This window comes from Eleutherodactylus coqui, chromosome 1 (genome assembly GCF_035609145.1).
Source record: "Eleutherodactylus coqui strain aEleCoq1 chromosome 1, aEleCoq1.hap1, whole genome shotgun sequence".
NCBI lineage: Eukaryota > Metazoa > Chordata > Amphibia > Anura > Eleutherodactylidae > Eleutherodactylus > Eleutherodactylus coqui.
Genome location: NC_089837.1, coordinates 266,281,961 through 266,298,569, shown reverse-complemented (window position 1 = coordinate 266,298,569; position 16,609 = coordinate 266,281,961). Strand labels below are relative to the sequence as shown.

Below are 16,609 nucleotides of genomic sequence, written 5' to 3'. Positions count from 1 at the left end.
CCAACAACTATACGGTAATAAGGTGTAAGAACTTTGCATATTGACCATGTGTACCCACTGTGGATGCACAACACCCTATTGTATTATTCTTGCTGGAATACTACAAGGATACAGGAATATGCTGTTGTAACAATAGCGCATATACAGCGTGTGTACCCATTGTGCAGGTACAACACCCTATTCCTATAGTCTTGTTGGAAGCCAAGAAGTATATGGGAATATTGTGCTGTAACACAATAGTTTCAGCCTAAACTGCTGCTTAGAATTGTACCATTGTTTTTTGTTCTCAATGTTTTTGTGTTCTATTGTCATTTACTCTGCTTAAAATACAACCGACGAGGACTAAAGAGAAGCATCACAGTTACTGAATACTCCAAAGCTTTTTTAACGCCAACATGAACGGACAGATGCTGAACGGTTTCCATGATTCTCTTAGTAATGAGGGCAGCTTTCTTTTTCCTCCAAGTCTGTCGGGGAAGGTCACCCCGACAAAATCTGTGTCCATATTAGTGACCCAGTCCTAGATGCCCATCTCAAGCAGGACCCAGATGCTAAAGTTGCTTGTGAAACTGTTGAAAAGACCAGATGATCCTGCTCGCTGGTGAGATCACCTCAGGGGCACAATTAGGAATATTGGCTATGGTGATTCCTCCAAAGATTTTGACTACAAGACCTGCAATGTGTTGGTTGCCCTTGAGCAGCAGTCTCCTGACATCGCCCAGGGTGTCTACTTGGATAGGAATGAAGAGGATGTTGAAGCAGGAGATCAGGGTTTAATGCTTGGCTATGCTACTGATAAGATGGAAGAGTGCCTGCCCCTGACAATTGTCCTGGCAAACAAGTTGAATGGTAAGATGACAGAGCTGAGTCACAATGGCAACCTACCCTGGCTTTGTCCTGACTTTAAAATACAGGTGACAGCCCAGTACATACAATTAGCTTGCACACCATTGTATTCTCTCTTTAGCATGATTAGGTAATCTGTCTGGACAAGATGCGTGATGCACTGAAGGAGAAAGTGGTCAAGACTTGTTCCTGCCAAGTACTTCAATGATGATACAATCTACTACCTTCAGCCCAGTAGAGGCTTCGTCATTGGTGGTCCACAGGGAGACGCTGGTTTAACTGGATGTAAGATTATTGTGGATACTTATGGGGTGCTCATGGCGGTGGAGCCTTCTCTAGCAAGGACTACAAAAGGTGGACAGAGCTGCTGCTTATACTGCTCATTGGGTTGCAAAATCTCTGGTTAAGGCTAGCCTCTGCCGTCGTGTCCTTGTTCTAATTTCATAGAATTAGGAGGAACTGCACTACTGTTTCGGATTTTGATGAACAATCAAAAATATTGATAACACGTTTTAAGAAGAATGGATATCCAGAGATGCTAATAACAACAAACTTCTTAAAAATGCGGTCTATCGAACCCACAACCGGTCAGAAAGTAAATAGATACAGTGAGATTATAACTCAATCATTTCCTACCAAATATAACGCCCACCATTCTCTCCTAGGAAAAGTTTTATTTAAACATTAGGGCATACTACAAAGTGACCCAATTCCTTCTAGAACCCCCCCACTAACCATCCTTGGGTCATTTTCCACAAGAAACAGAACATTTAGAATCATATCAAACAACTCTTAGAAAAACACTTGGCCACATATTCATGACAGCAAACAACCTGATAGCTAGAAATTGGAAGAGCCAACCTCCTCCCAAGGAGAAGGGCCTTCTCAATATACTATCTGCACATTCTACAATGGAAAAACTAATGGTGATAAGATCTAGCACATTTCGTAAGTATCAAGATATGTGGAAAGTCTGGCTTACACATTTTCCAAACTAATAATAAATTAAAACAAATTTATATTAGTTGTTAATTGTTGGGTTTTTTTAAAATTTATTTTAGTTTATCGATTACAACCGGAGAGGACCAAAGAGAAGCATTCCAGGTGCTAAACACTCCAAAGCTTTTCTAACGCCAAAATGAATGGACAGATACTATTAGTTGTTAATTGTTATTGGGTTTTTTTGTTGTTAATAAAAATATTTATTATTTTATATATATAAATATAATTATAAGAAATAAAGATAAGCACTGGTATTTAAAAATATAAAACCCATGTGAAGAACCAGAAACATGCTGAGGATATATGATTGTGAGTATATGACTAAGAGCTCCTTTCCTTTCTGTAACTTTGTGCATTTTCTTTTATTATTTATCAAATGCAATGGAACTGTATTACACTTCCTGATTTATTTACTTTAAAAATAAAAAAATGTTTAAAAAATAGTTTATGGATTCAAAGCGGCGAGGACCAAAGAGAAGCATTCCAGTTAATGAACGCTCCAAGGCTTTTCTAAAGCTGAAACGAATGGACAGATGCTGAATGGCTTCCACAATTCTCTTATCAACGAGGGCAGCTTCCTTCTTGCCTCTTTGTCTGATCCGAAGGGCGTCTGTAGACTATCATAGGATTTTGCGGGACACAATTAGGAATATTGGCTATGAAGATTCTTCCAAAGGTTTTGACTACAAGACCTGCAATGTGTTGGTTGTTTTTGAGCAGCAAGCTTCTGACATCCCACAGGGTGTCTACTTGGATAGGAATGAAGAGGATGTTGGAGCAGGACATCAGGGTCTAATGTTTGGCTATGTTACAGATGAGACGGCAGAGTGCATGCTCCTGGCAATTGTCCTGGAACACAAGTTGAATGCTAAGATGTTAGAGTTGTGTCACAATGGCATCCTACCCTGGCTTTTTCTTGACTTTAAGGTGACACAGGTGACAATTGGTTACATGCAGGATTGTGGAGCATTAATCCCAATTACAGTGCACACCATTGTAGTCTTTGTTCATCACAATGAGGTAATCTGCCTGGACAAGATGCGTGATGCACTGAAGAAGAAAGTAAATACTTTGTTGATGATACAATCTACCACCTGCAGCCTAGTGGCTGTTTTGTCATTGGTGGTTCACAGGGACATGCTGGTTTAACTGGACGCAGGATTATTGTGGATGCAGTGCTCATGGCGGTGGAGCCATCTCTAGCAAGGACTACACAAAAGTGGACAGATCTGCGGCTTATACTGCTCATTGGGTTGCCAAATCTCTTGTTCAGGCTGAATGCATACGAGCAATGTGTATTCCCCTGCAAATTTCTGCTGCAGAGGTATTGTAGATTTTAATTAAAAGTGGTTGCGACTGAACATGCATGTAAGAGATTTTCTGTGTTGTCGTTTCAGATTCCTCGCCACCAGGAACTCATTTGCATCCCTGCATTTTGCCATACCACCATCAGTGGGATCGTGAGCAGGACCTACATCGTCATTTGGGTGTGTCTGAGGTGGTCCATGATGTCGCCTCCCTCTGTGAAGCAATGGTTGCAGATAACTGCAGGTTTTGAAGCAGCAGCACACTTCCCTACCTGTGTTGGGGCTCTGGATGGTAAGCACATCTGTGTAAACAAGCCGCCATGCTCAGGGTCTCCATATTTTAACTACAAGCAGTAATTTTTGGTAGTTCTGTGGGCTGTAGCCAACAGTGACTACCGATTTCTACTAGTTGATATGGGGACCTAGGGAATCACAGCTGATTTCCAACCAGCTGGCCCTGCTAGAGCCACAGTTGTTTCCTGGTTCTTCAGGTCCAATGGCCCCATTTCTAATTGTCGAGAATTAGGACTTTGGCCTGTCAACTTTTGTTCTGCGGCCATTTCCCGACAGAGGGTTGGACACCAAAAAACAAGAATGTATAAGGTGGGACTTACCCAGTGTGGAACACCTGTCAGATGACAGGGTTCCACACTGTTAGTCCTGGAAGGCCTTATAGATGTATCCAAAGAAGCAGGATTCATAATCCATAGAGAGCGCGTCTGAGGGAGAGTCTGCAGGTGAAGATGACCTTGGTTGTAAACACAATAGAAATAAGGTCGAAAAAAACTTTGCGCTCCTTAGCAGTTTGGATAACAGAGACGCTATGGATCAATTATTAGTAAGGATAGTAAAACTTCATAGAGGAGCCCTGTGTAAACATGTGACTCCTCTAAATCCAGGTTCATCCTCAATAAACCAGAACAGGTCCTGGATGTACCCTCGCAAGACTCTTATCTCTGGGCATCGTAGGATGTTATACAACAACAACCCTCACGACAAGGGCATTCAAGCCATTAAATATTTTTTAAATCAATATTCACCAATGCCCAATAACTAACAGTTTTTTATCCCTAATTCTATTGAGTTTATTCTCACAAATCATTATTTTACATATAATGGCTGCTTTTATCTTCAGAAATAAGACTCCGCCATGGGCACTAACTTTGCCCCTATCTACACAAATTTGTACATGGATGCCTTTGAAGAGAATTTTATAGACCAGTCCAGGTTGGACTTTTATAAACGTTTAATGGATGATATTTTCATTATCTGGAATGGGTCAAGAGAAGACCTTGATATTTTTATTCAGAGCATCAACATCAATACCTGCGGCCTTGAATTCTTAGCCAGCGTGGATACCGAACAGATGGTATTCCTAGACTTTGAACTCTATAGTTAAGGGGGCCGAATTCTAACTAAAATGCATTTTAAAATGGTCAATGCCAATAGCTATTTAGATTTTAGAAGTTGTCATGTCAAACAATGGAAACAGAACATTCCATTTGGTCAATTTCATAGAATTAGGAGGAACTGCACTACTGTTTCGGATTTTGATGAACAATCAAAAATATTGATAAGACATTTTAAGAAGAATGGATATCCAGAGATGCTAATAACAACAAACTTCTTAAAAACGCGGTCTATCGAACCCACAACTGGCCAGAAAGTAAATAGATACAGTGAAATTATAACTCAATCATTTGTTACCAAATATAACGCCCACCATTCTCTCCTAGGAAAAGTTTTATTTAGACATTAGGGCATACTACAAAGTGACCCAATTCCTTCTAGAACCCCCGCACTGACCATCCTCGGGTCATTTTCCACAAGAAACAGAACATTTAGAATCATATCAAACAACTCTTAGAAAAACACTTGGCCACATCTTCATGACAGCAAACAACCTGATAGCTAGAAATTGGAAGAGCCAACCTCCTCCCAAGGAGAACGACCTTCTTAATATACTATCTGCACATTCTACAATGGAAAAACTAATGGTGATAAGATCTAGCACATTTCGTAAGTATCAAGATATGTAGAAAGTCTGGCTTACACATTTTCCAAACTAATAATAAATTAAAACAAATTTATATTAGTTGTTAATTGTTGTTTTTTTTTTATTTTAGTTTATGGATTCCAACCGGCGAGGACTAAAGAGAAGCATCACAGTTACTGCATGCTCCAAAGCTTTTTTAACGCCAACATGAACGGACAGATGCTGAACGGTTTCCATGATTCTCTTAGTAATGAGGGCAGCTTTCTTTTTCCTCCAAGTCTGTCGGGGAAGGTCACCCCGACAAAATCTGTGTCCATATTAGTGACCCAGTCCTAGATGCCCATCTCAAGCAGGACCCAGATGCTAAAGTTGCTTGTGAAACTGTTGAAAAGACCAGATGATCCTGCTCGCTGGTGAGATCACCTCAGGGGCACAATTAGGAATATTGGCTATGTTGATTCCTCCAAAGATTTTGACTACAAGACCTGCAATGTGTTGGTTGCCCTTGAGCAGCAGTCTCCTGACATCGCCCAGGGTGTCTACTTGGATAGGAATGAAGAGGATGTTGGAGCAGGAGATCAGGGTTTAATGTTTGGCTATGCTACTGATAAGATGGAAGAGTGCCTGCCCCTGACAATTGTCCTGGCACACAAGTTGAATGCTAAGATGACAGAGCTGAGTCACAATGGCAACCTACCCTGGCTTTGTCCTGACTTTAAAATACAGGTGACAGCCCAGTACATACAATTAGCTTGCACACCATTGTAGTGTCTGTTTAGCATGATTAGGCAATCTGCCTGGACAAGATGCGTGATGCACTGAAGGAGAAAGTGGTCAAAACTTGTTCCTGCCAAGTACTTCAATGATGATACAATCTACTACCTTCAGCCCAGTAGAGGCTTCGTCATTGGTGGTCCACAGGGAGACGCTGGTTTAACTGGATGTAAGATTATTGTGGATACTTATGGGGTGCTCATGGTGATGGAGCCTTCTCTAGCAAAGACTACAAAAGGTGGACAGATCTGCTGCTTATTGTGCTGATTGGGTTGCAAAATCTCTGGTTAAGGCTAGCCTCTGCTGTCGTGTCCTTGTTCAAATGTCTTATGCAATTGGGGTTTCCCCCCTCTGTCTATTTCAATCTTCCACTATGTGACCTCATAAAAGAGCGGGAGGGAGCTGTTGGCTATAGTAAAGAAAACTATGACCTGCGCCCTGGTTTCATTGTCAGGAATCTAACAATATATAGATCAACAAACTAGCATTCCAATCAAGATGGTTCTAAAGAAAAGGTTGTTGTAAGGTAATATATACATATACAAGAATGTATAAGGTGGGACTTACCCAGTGTGGAACACCTGTCAGATGACAGGGTTCCACACTGTTAGTCCTGGAAGGCCTTATAAATGTATCCAAAGAAGCAGGATCCATAATCCATAAAGATCTCGTCTGAGGGAGAGTCTGCAGGTGAAGATGACCTTGGTTGTAAACACAATCCGAATAAGGTGGAAAAAAAACTTTGTGCTCCTTAGCAGTTTGGATAATTGAGAGACTATGGATCAATTATTAGTAAGGATAGTAAAACTTCATAGAGGAGCCCTGTGTAAACATGTGACTCCTCTAAATCCAGGTTCATCCTCAATAAACCAGAACAGGTCCTGGATGTACCCTCGCAAGACTCTTATCTCTGGGCATCGTTGGATGTTATACAACAACATCCCTCATGACAAGGACATTCAAGCCGTTAAATATTTTTAAAATCAATATTCACCAATGCCCAATAACTAACAGTTTTTATCCCTAATTCTATAGACTTGATTCTCACAAATAATTATTTTACATATAATGGCTGCTTTTATCTTCAGAAATAAGGCTCCACCATGGGCACTAACTTTGCCCATACCTACACAAATTTGTACATGGATGCCTTTGAAGAGAATTTTATAGACCAGTCCAGGTTGGACTTTTATAAACGTTTAATGGATGATATTTTCATTATCTGGAATGGGTCAAGAGAAGACCTTGATATTTTTATTCAGAGCATCAACATCAATACCTGGGGCCTTGAATTCTTAGCCAGCGTGGATACCGAACAGATGGTATTCCTAGACTTTGAACTCTATAGTTAAGAGGGCCGAATTCTAACTAAAATGCATTTTAAAATGGTCAATGCCAATAGCTATTTAGATTTTAGAAGTTGTCATGTCAAACAATGGAAACAAAACATTCCATTTGGTCAATTTCATAGAATTAGGAGGAACTGCACTACTGTTTCGTATTTTGATGAACAATCAAAAGTATTGATAAGACATTTTAAGAAGAATGGATATCCAGAGATGCTAATAACAACAAACTTCTTAAAAACGCGGTCTATCGAACCTACAACCGATCAGAAAGTAAATAGATACAGTGAAATTATAACTCAATCATTTGTTACCAAATATAACGCCCACCATTCTCTCCTAGGAAAAGTTTTATTTAAACATTAGGGCATACTACAAAGTGACCCAATTCCTTCTAGAACCCCCGCACTGACAATCCTCGGGTCATTTTCCACAAGAAACAGAACATTTAGAATCGTATCAAACAACTCTTAGAAAAACACTTGGCCACATCTTCATGACAGCAAACAACCTGATAGCTAGAAATTGGAAGAACCAACCTCCTCCCAAGGAGAAGGACCTTCTCAATATACTATCTGCACATTCTACAATGGAAAAACTAATGGTGATAAGATCTAGCACATTTCGTAAGTATCAAGATATGTAGAAAGTCTGGCTTACACATTTTCCAAACTAATAATAAATTAAAACAAATTTATATTAGTTGTTAATTGTTGTTGTTTTTTATTTTAGTTTATGGATTCCAACCGGCGAGGACTAAAGAGAAGCATCACAGTTACTGCATGCTCCAAAGCTTTTTTAACGCCAACATGAACGGACAGATGCTGAATGGTTTCCATGATTCTCTTAGTAATGAGGGCAGCTTTCTTTTTCCTCCAAGTCTGTCGGGGAAGGTCACCCCGACAAAATCTGTGTCCATATTAGTGACCCAGTCCTAGATGCCCATCTCAAGCAGGACCCAGATGCTAAAGTTGCTTGTGAAACTGTTGAAAAGACCAGATGATCCTGCTCGCTGGTGAGATCACCTCAGGGGCACAATTAGGAATATTGGCTATGGTGATTCCTCCAAAGATTTTGACTACAAGACCTGCAATGTGTTGGTTGCCCTTGAGCAGCAGTCTCCTGACATCGCCCAGGGTGTCTACTTGGATAGGAATGAAGAGGATGTTGGAGCAGGAGATCAGGGTTTAATGTTTGGCTATGCTACTGATAAGATGGAAGAGTGCCTGCCCCTGACAATTGTCCTGGCACACAAGTTGAATGCTAAGATGACAGAGCTGAGTCACAATGGCAACCTACCCTGGCTTTGTCCTGACTTTAAAATACAGGTGACAGCCCAGTACATACAATTAGCTTGCACAGCATTGTAGTCTCTGTTTAGCATGATTAGGCAATCTGCCTGGACAAGATGCGTGATGCACTGAAGGAGAAAGTGGTCAAAACTTGTTCCTGCCAAGTACTTCAATGATGATACAATCTACTACCTTCAGCCCAGTAGAGGCTTCGTCATTGGTGGTCCACAGGGAGACGCTGGTTTAACTGGATGTAAGATTATTGTGGATACTTATGGTGTGCTCATGGTGATGGAGCCTTCTCTACCAAAGACTACAAAAGGTGGACAGATCTGCTGCTTATTGTGCTGATTGGGTTGCAAAATCTCTGGTTAAGGCTAGCCTCTGCTGTCGTGTCCTTGTTCAAATGTCTTATGCAATTGGGGTTTCCCCTGTCTGTCTATTTCAATCTTCCACTATGTGACCTCATAAAAGAGCGGGAGGGAGCTGTTGGCTATAGTAAAGAAGAACTATGACCTGCGCCCTGGTTTCATTGTCAGGAATCTAACAATATATAGATCAACAAACTAGCATTCCAATCAAGATGGTTCTAAAGAAAAGGTTGTTGTAAGGTGTTATATAGATATACAAGAATGCATAAGGTGGGACTTACCCAGTGTGGAACACCTGTCAGATGACAGGGTTCCACACTGTTAGTCCTGGAAGGCCTTATAGATGTATCCAAAGATGCAGGATCCATAATCCATAGAGAGCGCGTCTGAGGGAGAGTCTGCAGGTGAAGATGACCTTGGTTGTAAACACAATCTGAATAAGGTGGAGAAAAACTTTGTGCTCCTTAGCAGTTTGGATAACAGAGAGACTATGGATCAATTATTAGTAAGGATAGTAAAACTTCATAGAGGAGCCCTGTGTAAACATGTGACTCCTCTAAATCCAGGTTCATCCTCAATAAACCAGAACAGGTCCTGGATGTGCCCTCGCAAGACTCTTATCTCTGGGCATCGTTGGATGTTATACAACAACATCCCTCATGACAAGGGCATTCAAGCCGTTAAATATTTTTTAAATCAATATTCACCAATGCCCAATAACTAACAGTTTTTATCCCTAATTCCATAGACTTGATTCTCACAAATAATTATTTTACATATAATGGCTGCTTTTATCTTCAGAAATAAGACTCCGCCATGGGCACTAACTTTGCCCCTATCTACACAAATTTGTACATGGATGCCTTTGAAGAGAATTTTATTGACCAGTCCAGGTTGGACTTTTATAAACGTTTAATGGATGATATTTTCATTATCTGGAATGGGTCAAGAGAAGACCTTGATATTTTTATTCAGAGCATCAACATCAATACCTGGGGCCTTGAATTCTTAGCCAGCGTGGATACCGAACAGATGGTATTCCTAGACTTTGAACTCTATAGTTAAGGGGGCCGAATTCTAACTAAAATGCATTTTAAAATGGTCAATGCCAATAGCTATTTAGATTTTAGAAGTTGTCATGTCAAACAATGGAAACAGAACATTTCATTTGGTCAATTTCATAGAATTAGGAGGAACTGCACTATTGTTTCGGATTTTGATGAATAATCAAAAATATTGATATCATATGATGTTTTAAGAAGAATGGATATCCAGAGATGCTAATAACAACAAACTTCTTAAAAACACGGTCTATCGAACCCACAACCGGTCAGAAAGTAAATAGATCCAGTGAGATTATAACTCAGTCATTTGTTACCAAATATAATGCCCACCATTCTCTCCTAAGAAAAGTTTTATTTAAACATTAAGGCATACTACAAAGTGACCCTTTCCTTCTAGAACCCACCACTGACCACCCTCACGTCATTTTCTGCAAGAAACAGAACCTTCAACAAAGTATTAGCACCTTCTAGACCTCAGAGATCTACAACTTCTATCTTTCGAGTGCATTCTGATTCATGGGGCAACGTGTCTATATGGGGCCTTAAAATGTGGGGTGAGGAACTGTAGATGGTTTTCTAGTATTTAGGCCTCATGTCCACGGGGAAAATCAGATCCGCTGCAGATTCTACATGGAGAATCTGCAGCGGGTCCCTTCTGCCCCGCGGACATGGGCGCTGAAAATAAGAATTTATAAGAATTTACCTATCCGTAGCGGGCGGGGACGCTCTGCTCTTCCTCACGGCCGGATCTTCTTTTTCGGCCGGCGGATGAATTCCTCACGCCGGCGGCACGTCGCCGTCACGTCGTCGACGTGCCGCGCGCATGCGCCAGGCACATCCGCCGAGCCGAAGCAAGGGAGATGCGGCCGTGAGGAAGAGAAGACCTTCCCGGCCCGCTGCGGGTGAGTAAATTCTTTTAAGTTCCTATTTTAGGTCTCCCGCGGATCCGGACGGCTTCCATAGGCTTCAATAGAAGTCCGCGGGAGCCGTCCCCGCGGGAGACCCGCATGAAAATGGAGCATGGTCCAGATTTTTTCATGCTCCATTTTTTTAAAAATCACTTTTATTGACGATCCGCGGGTATTTATCTACCCGCGGGTGGTCAATGCATCCCTATGGGGTGCGGATCCGCGCGCGGGAGAAGAGTTAAAATCCGCTGCGGATTTTAATTCTTATTTTCCCCGTGGACATGAGGCCTTACCATAGCAGAAAATAGGTACTGTTACCAGAGAACAATAACAAATATCAAATACCTAATTGTTTAAACTATGGATCTAAATATGTAGTTTACTTACTTGACTACCCTTGTGGATTCCCGTACGTTTGGCATACCATTAATGCCCTGAGGATCCGTGCTAACAAGCACCGATCCAACATTACAAATGGCTTCCGCCACCATAGTGTTTCACAAGATTTTTTTGAATTGCATGACAGGAATCACCCCCCCTTGAGCAGATTTCCTATTGGGAGATTGTGGAAAAAAGATGTATTGGATCTTTTGTCTCAACACCCTGTCTCCAAATGGGGTTAACAAGGTCCTTGAGAATAACTTAGCTTATGGTGCTGCTCTCAAGTGACAGGTTCCTTTAAGCAAAGGTTTCTAGGCTGTTAGCTTTAAGAAAACAAGCAGGAGTTAATTATAAATTTTATCCAGAGCTGAATGTGATCCTAATCTGGACTAAAGCCACAACATTATGCATGGTTTCTTACAAGGTAAAATACACGTTTAGAACACAATACAAAGAACAGTAAACAATATGCATAATGAAAATGGGGCATATAATAATCAGTTTCTAAATACTCTTTTGCTCAGTATTCTTGTCTCTCCTATCTGTAGAGGAAAAGGAAATCTGGCTTGACCTTCTGTCCTTGTTAAAACTAATCTCTGCAGCAAACACCTGCTACAGCTCTTCAGCAGGACAAATAAGGAGCATGAGCAAAGGAGTAAGAAAACAACTAGACATGAGTAGGGAAATCTGAAAAGAGGATCTGTTTTGCACTCAAGTTATTCCCACTGTGCCTTTGTCATCTACAATATGGTGTGCAGCAGTTTACCAAATATACAATTATAAAACTATAAGAAAACTAGTAAGTAAATATTCTATATATTAGCAAATCATAAAATGCAATAGAAAATAAAATAGTAAGGGCTCCTGCATACGTGCATTTTTCTTGCACGTTTTTTTCACGCGATTGTCAATGGGACTTTCTAATGTTAAAAACGCATCGCAAATTGGTGCATTACAATTTTTGTGCAATGCATTTTTAACATTAGAATGTCCCATTGACAATCGCGTAAAAAAAAGCAGCGCTATCCGGTGAAAATAAAGTGCAAGAAAAACGCAAGTGTGCAGGAGCCCTACAGAAAGTATCTAGGAACTTTTCTATTTAACATTTGTTAACTCCTGCAACATTTTAAATGGTTATAAATTGTCCTTGGACAGTGGTGGCGAACCTATGGCACGTGTGCCAGAGGCGGCACACACAGCCCTTCCTGCTGGTACGCGCCACAATCGGCCGCTCTCCACTTGTGAATACTGGCAAGGGTCGCGGCTTCCCTGCCGGCATTCACACAGCTGCGCTGCTAGCAGCGCTGGTACTGGTGTATTATGTCACCGTGGGGTGTTGCTATCACACTGGTGGGGTACTGTGGGGGTGGGGGGCGCAGTAGGGTGTCGCTGTTACACTGGGGAATTCGCGTAACTTAGTCCCACCCCCGTTCCACCTCCTCTCATTGCAAATAGTGCACAGGGGTGGATAGGATGCAGAGAGGAGGCGGGAGCTCAGAGCACTGCTCCCGGCTCTTCCAGCCTCCTCCCCCTGCAGAGAGAGACGCCGTATACCGGCTGGGCGTGAAAACCCAGCCGATATACGGTCGTCTGAATGCGCTCTTAGGCTGCAAATCCATTGTATCTGTAACATGACAGAAAATGATAGTAGCTTTCTCTTCGTGGATTTAAGAGAAACGAAAGATCTGCTAGACAAATGGTAAAGATTTAAAGAGAAAGGTTTCATAAAAGTCCTGTACAAGAGACTACGAGCACTGTGAAGATTTTAGTTATTTTAGTTTTTAGTTTAGTTAGGCTAAGTGTCCACGGGCGGGATAGAATATTGTGAGTGATATTCCGGTGTGGTAAAGCACTAATGTCACCGCATTTTTCTGAGATGAACCTATCTTAATGATAGGTTAATCGCGGAGAATTGCGGAATGCTGCGATTTGTAGACTGTGACTTTCCGCTTGTGTACATTGGACTGCGCTTTCCATAGTTATCCTATGGAAAGCGTGTCATGCATGCTCCACGTGCGATTTATCACCACAGATCACGCTATGACAAATTGCCCGTGGACACTCAGCCTTATGCTTTAAACCTTAAATCTATGGTCTATGTAGTTACACAAAATAAGGATGTCCATATACTGTGCAGATTATCTGCAGTAACTTCATGTGGATTACTGATAACTGCCTACTTCCACTTTGACTTGCTACTGTTTCAGTTGTCAAGTGCAGCTTGACAATTATTGATGTGGTTACAGCAGATTGTCTGCAGCATGTTTGAGCACCCTAAAATTTGAACATCATTTCCCATCTTTTAAAGCAGACTTGTCAAGCGCTTATGTGATAAATAAAGAACCACTGAAGAGTTAAATATCTGGTTCACTTCAAATCAAGATTGTAATATATTATGTAAATCCTGAGTAGTTTACTTATTAACTTTGACAGGTCTGTTTTACCACCTGAAAACTTTCATGTTTAGTCAAACTAAACTTTTCTGAAGTCTGGATTCTCTCGGATTTAGGGCTTAAGTGAAACATCAGAACATATCAAGGCTGCCTCCTTAGTATATCAAAGGACTTGCATAGAGGGGCATCATGATCCATCCTTCTCTGTAAAGAAAAACTGTCTTTGCTGATCCCCTTATGGGCTTATACACACAGACACAGGTGTATGTCAGTGCACCACTCATTAAGTACCAAGCCATGCTGACCCAATTAGACTCCTGTGTACAGAAATGTTCTCATACAGAGTCTGATAAAGCATTCAATAATTTATTTTTCTGCTGAATTTATATGGAATCAATTACAAAAAGAATTGCATGCTTATGCATGAAGTTAGAGGTACAGTAAGCCTGGATTCACACGGGGCAGATTCCCGTCGGAAATCTCGCGGTCTGGCCGCAGCAAAAACCGCGAGATTTCCGCCGGGGAACCGCCGCGGAAAAAGCCACGGCTGCTTTGAAGCGGCCCGGCCGCTTACTCTTTCGCTGCAGCCGGCGCTCCCATAGAGGAGAGTGCGGCCGCAGTGGAATGAAAAAAAGAATGGACATGCTGCATATTCTGAAACCGCGGCGGACTTACCGCAGCGGATTGGCCGTCCCGTGTGGACGAGATTTCTGAGAAATCTCGTCCACATGGCTGGCTAATCCCGAGATTAACGGCCATGGGCGGATTTGCCGCGGCAAAACCGAGGCAAATCCGCCCTGTTTGACCCCAGCCTAAAGGTCCCAAATTATGTCACTATAAAAAATGTAGCTGTAATACGACAGTGTGCATGAGCACTAATATCCAGAAGAAAAAGTATTTATGTGTACATATGACCAGGTAGATCATAACATTGTACTGTGTAAACTCTGACAGCATCATGTTATGAAGACAGCAGGTCAGAAGAGCCATCAAGATCTCTACATTATAGGAGTCCTGGGAAGTAAGGGTACTAAAGGTGAGAGGGCAAGACAACCTTTACTCAGATAAAAACTGAAGACCACAGTTATTTTAAGCATTAGGCAAACTAAGGATGTGCCTAGGACCCAGAAACATGCAGGGCCTGAGAAGATATTCAAAAATGTAAAAAAAATATTGTTTTACTAAATTTTAACAAAAAGCATTAAATTAAATCTTTGGAAATTGAGATTGTTAGAAAAAAGTCCAGTTACATAAACCACCACTTTTTCAGATTCAGTGCTGGGAACTGAAAATGCTGAGACTTGAACCCTAATCTTCTCCATTGCAACATGCAGCCTTTACCATCATGCTATTCAAAGGCTTGTTTTTCCTAGCCTTGTTTAGCAATGTGCATCTTGGGATTAATTACACTGTGTATTTTCCTGTGTAAAAACCAGTGTTTGCACCTATATTCAGGGTGCTGAATTTAAATACGGCAGCCAAAATTGTCTGTCAGGCACGATAATGAAGTTGAAGATAATCATAAAAAGGTAGGATATTCAATGTTGTACCATTTTTTTACAGTATTTTGACCATACTGGCTTACAAAGCAAAACTTTTTTTCTTTCACAAAAATATGTCATGGTAATTCCAGTAGTATTTCACCTCCTGAATTCAAATATGTTGTTGGAATTTTTCCATCAGGCAGAGTTTTTTTGTAACACACATTTCAAGTTTTATAAAAATTTGTACTTATGTAAGTCAACATTGTTTGTTATACAGTTCACCTAGAAATTTTTTGATGCTGATTAATGGGAATATTTTGTTTCTGGGATGTCTCTCTTCATAGTCCAGCAATAGTCAGCCAGCATACTGGGACTCCAGTTGCTTTTATACCTCTGCTCCATCGTATAAATCTGCTGATTGAAACGCTCGCCATGCTGGCCACTGACAGCTCCAGGAGTTTCTGGGAAGAAATTCAGCTGGGAGTCTAAGAAGTGACGTTTTAAGGACAAATTGCATTCCACAGCTTGGTATGATTTTACAATATCTCTCACTATATCACAATAGTTTTCTGATTTATGATTTCCAAGAAAAGGAGACTTTTTGGAATGACAACCTTTCAACGACAACAAGGCTGCTTTTTGCAATGGATTTAGCAGTTCCTGAAATTTTTCATCATCCATCACTGATCTTATTTGTGGCCCTATAAAAATTCATTCTTTCAGTTTCACATCACTAACTTTGGGAAATTTAGATTTCAAATGCATAAATGCTGCAGAGTTTCTATCAATTGCTTTTACAAATTGTTTAATCAGTCACAGTTTTTTTCAGGATTCAGCAAAGGTACATTTGACACTTTTTTGTGACCAGGAATTAGAGATGCACGTTTCGGCCATTGTTTTCGAATAAAGTGAGATTTCCTATCCCTGCTGTCCCATTCACATAGAAACATTTTGGACACTAATTATATAGTGGGAGTGGACACCCTAGATTCATACCACAGGTCCTATGTAACATCTCCATGACATCGCTGGCACAAGTTGCAATGGTCAGAGGTAAGAAGAAGAGCCTTCTGAAGCTCACAAAGTTCTTCCTAGCCAGTGGAGAAATCCAAGATGGTATCAGCAGACAGAGAGCCAGCCTGGAAGCAGCCTCCTCAGTCAAACTCCCTGCACAGCACTTGCAAGCTGTGAGAGCCCCTTCTGCTGAAGGATTCCCTACCTGTGCTGGCATCATCAGCCAGCAGTCCAGTGTCTACAGCAGCACTCTTGGAGCCTGTAATAGGCACTGCTGAAGAGGAATTGGTTAAGGGGGAGTGCCGAGAGGAAATCTCTCTACATTAACTCCTTCACTGCCTGCAGCTCCATACTCTGCAGATAATTACAGTGAAACACCCTCTTACACAGTGGTTCTTAACCTTGTTGGAGGTACTGAACGTGGCAAATTT

At 41.2% G+C, this 16,609-nt stretch overlaps 1 protein-coding gene and 4 pseudogenes across 3 annotated transcripts in view; 4 read left to right on the top strand and 1 right to left on the bottom strand.

Annotated features, from left to right (window-relative positions):
* The window catches only part of RRAGD (Ras related GTP binding D), a 165,243-nt gene that overhangs the window by 125,154 nt on the left and 23,480 nt on the right, over window positions 1-16,609 (bottom strand). The gene's annotated exons all lie outside the window — the stretch shown is intronic.
* On the top strand, window positions 396-1,293 carry LOC136611707 (S-adenosylmethionine synthase pseudogene; annotated as a pseudogene).
* Window positions 2,389-3,406, top strand: LOC136616627 (S-adenosylmethionine synthase pseudogene; annotated as a pseudogene).
* LOC136616611 (S-adenosylmethionine synthase pseudogene) lies at window positions 5,359-6,410 on the top strand (annotated as a pseudogene).
* LOC136616595 (S-adenosylmethionine synthase pseudogene) lies at window positions 8,081-9,133 on the top strand (annotated as a pseudogene).